This window comes from Vicia villosa, linkage group LG3 (assembly GCF_029867415.1).
Source record: "Vicia villosa cultivar HV-30 ecotype Madison, WI linkage group LG3, Vvil1.0, whole genome shotgun sequence".
NCBI lineage: Eukaryota > Viridiplantae > Streptophyta > Magnoliopsida > Fabales > Fabaceae > Vicia > Vicia villosa.
This window is the reverse complement of record NC_081182.1, coordinates 59,851,377-59,855,028: the sequence shown is the minus strand read 5'-3', so window position 1 is coordinate 59,855,028 and position 3,652 is coordinate 59,851,377. Positions and strand designations below refer to the sequence as shown.

General features: G+C 33.6%; 1 long non-coding RNA gene across 1 annotated transcript; it reads right to left on the bottom strand.

Moving 5' to 3' along the window:
- Positions 1–500: 500 nt before the first annotated feature.
- LOC131655876 (uncharacterized) lies at positions 501–2,142 on the bottom strand. The gene is made up of 4 exons (XR_009299911.1): positions 1,942–2,142; positions 1,594–1,899; positions 1,313–1,498; positions 501–807 (listed from the first exon to the last, which is right to left on the bottom strand). It is a non-coding gene; the product is annotated as an uncharacterized LOC131655876 (long non-coding RNA).
- Between the last annotated feature and the right edge of the window lie 1,510 nt (positions 2,143–3,652).

Here is a 3,652-nt window from a genome sequence, read left to right as displayed (position 1 = left end):
AATTAATTCTTAGACTTGATTTCAAGAAGTTAGGAATTGTAGCTTCATAAAAAAATCAATTTTGAACCACAAAAAACATAGTGGTGGCAGACTGTTTGAGAATGCCAAACACTCCAGAATTGATTTTACAAACCCATAATTGATTTTGATGTTTTCTACCGGACAACCAAACATAGACGAAGTAATTGATGAAATGAAAATTAAAGAGTAAAGAAGAAAAATTTAAAAGAGTTATAATAAATACTAGTAATATATAATAAATCTATAAATGATTCTACTAAACTCAAAAGCTAGGAATTGCAGCTTCTACTAAAATTGTTTTTGAAGGAGGAGAATTGATTTTGGAAAAGTATCCGAACAAGGAAAAAAAACAATTTTCAAATTGAAGTGGACTACAAATGCTTTTGAGGCTTGTAGAAGTCAATCCAAACATACACTATATATCATTCAAGACTAAGATATATTCATAACAATAAGTTTATCCAATTATACAGATAAAGTTAAATAACTAACATTCATGCCATTAGATTGCGTGAAGTGACCCAAAAAGTGAGGTTAAAATTACAAAATGTTGTAGCAAATATAGCATGCACAATCAGTCATTTTTAATTAACTACACCCTGAAGTTATAGTGTCAAATGACACAAGAAAGTGAGGTTAAAATTGCAAAATGTTGTTGTAGCAAATATATCATATATAAACAGCAGTCATATTTAATTAACTACACCCAGAAGTCCAAGCCTACTTTCACCCCCATGTTTCTAACAACTAAAATCAGCAGCAGGTGGGTGCAGTGGACATGAATTCCTGCAAAAGGTAAACATATAGAACATTACTAATTCATGGAGATAGATTTAAAAGTCACATGTACAAGCATGAGTTGCATTGCAAAAACTATGCTTCCAAATTCCAAAATTCGATATACAGTCATTGAAAATAAACCAGTTCTAGTGGATAAGATAAAAAGGAGGTTGAAAGCTCTATGTGAACCTAATCATACAAAAAAACAGTGATCTGTACCAGAAGAAAAAAGGTGTAAAAACTGCATAAGTAAATGCAAAAGGGAACAAAATCCTTGTAATAATTTGTAGATAACATCCGAACACAATGGTTGCATGTACATGACAACAAATCATTCATCAAAGATAAAGAACACAATGGTTGCATGTACATGACAACAAATCATTCATCAAAGATAAACAATAATAGAACTGATTCAAAGGATGCTTCTATCAATATAGTCTTAGGCTAGTTTGAAGAGTGAAGACCAATTCTTCATAATGGCAAAATCAAATATATGTAACATTATTACCATGGTGTGTTAGGTTTTAATGGCGCACGAATAGACCTTGTGTTCTCCCTTCGGTTTTCTTTGTACTTGTGCCTGGAAAGTTGTGGCATTGCTATCGGAAAGATGTGTGGCTTGAAAGGTGATGTAATACATACCACCAGCTCTCCAGGTTGTCCTTAAAATATCAGCCAGCACAAAATTTGAACCCTAGTTATAATCAAGTATACCATATTAGTTGATATATGAATGAATGAATAAACATAATGTAGTATATCCATAAGTAAATATTGGTAGTTTTGAACCTGATTCTCATTATTGTAGTTGTCTAAGGCAGCATTGCATAGGGGAGTGACATTAAGTCGACACTCATCGTCTATGGGAAGGGGAATTACACCGCCACATAGACCTGCAATTTTTGGAGGGGCGATGGCATCGAAGAGCTGTGGAGTCACTCGCAACAAGATCTTCAGGCCGTTTCAATTCCCAATCTTAAATCACCCGCGGTTTCGGCTTTGATCCCGGTTCCGTTTCAGAATCCGAATCCGATTCCGTTTCCGAAACCAATTCTGATTCGGATTCCGATTCCGATTCCAATTTGATCAGTTTACCTCTATCTTCCAAGCTTTCCGATTCCAATTTGATCAGTTTACCTCTATCTTCCAAGCTTTCCGAGGGAGGTCGGTTGACACCGAACACGCTGGTATGGAGTTCCATCGACAATATGCAGAAAGGAAGAATGACAAATCAGATATACCTAAACCTAAACCTAAAGGAAGATCCCATCATCTCTACGGTTTTTTTTTACAGTTTGGGCTGGTTTTAACTTGTTATTACCCCAGGCCCGGTAATAAACTCTAGAATTTAGAAGGAAATTTCTTTGTAGATTTTGTAGTGTTGAAAAAAACTCGATAAAACTTTAAAATGTCTTTATGAGATGTATTTTCGAACACATCTCTTAACGCATCTCAAATTAAATTTTAAAGTGTTTCAAAAATGCATCTTTGAAAAAATTCTGTTTACACATGAACGTTAAATTTAAATATTGAGTGATATTTTCAGAGATTCATTTCTAAAAATATTCTTTTTATACCATCTTATTGCATGAACTATTTCATTCACCCCATTTCATCTCATAACCAAAATCTTCCAAAAACTTCATGTCAAAGAGAGCATAAAAAACTGCAATTTAAGTTAAACTTTCCTCATTTCATCTTTGATTTCATAATATTGAAGAATGCTTTTTGGATGAAAACACTGTTGTGTCTGTTCGAAAATGCGTTTTTGAAACCCACCTAAATATTATTCGAAAATGCATTTTTGAAATTCACCTAAATATTATTTCGGAAATGCATTTTCGAAATTGTCTGTTATAGGAACATAATTCTTAACAGAATTCTGTTTTTGCCAGTTTTAGATACGGTGCATCCCGACATGTTTTCCAAAGTTGTTTCGGACAAGTTGAATGTTGATGCTAAGACGAATCAAGAAAATGTGAGTGTTCATTTAAATCGCACGGATCACGTATGGTGGATGATATGTGGTGGTTTGTGTTATTTCTGGTAAACATAATCATGCGTTAGACACCAAGCTACAAGGTCATTCAATTGTAGGTCGACTTAAGCCGGGGGAGAAAGAGATTATTTCGGAAATAACCATAATCAAAGTTGCGCCAAGAAAACATACTTGCATATTTGAAACGGAAAAGACTACAAAGTGTTTCAAATATCAAGCAGGTACACAATGAAAGTTATAAACGGGACATTACGGGCAGAGATCTGAAATGAAATTTTTTTGAAACTTTTGGACAATAACCAATATGTTTCAACAATATAGTTGAACTCTCGTCGAAATTGCATACAAGGACATTGATGTGAGGGGTATGTGGTGATTTTTACAAGTATTATAAGTTGAGTGCAACTGAGTGATAGGCTTAAGTTTGTGACGAGTGAAGTATATTTTCATATCTGATAAGTTAATTCTTTCCAAAGAATGTATTCATTTTCTATTCATATGTTTTATTTTTCGCTTTAACTTAAAACCCGTTTTTACCCGAGCTCGAAAACATAGAAATCGTTGAATGGCATTATAAAAACTATATGTGGACACGATAAATTCTCTGATAAATATTTCCAAATCTTGTGTTGCTTTCCATCTACCGCTTCAATAGCAGTGAATGAGTTGAAGACCTACATATTGTAGTTGAAGTGTGTTCTAGTATGTGAGTGTCGAAATACAATGGTTGTTAGTATTTCAAATTGGATATGTTTGTTATGTTCAATTGTTTAAGTTAGCTTGTACCCTAAGTTGGCTTGTAATGGATAGTTTTGAAAAAGCTCATTAGTTTAGTATGTTAGGTTTATT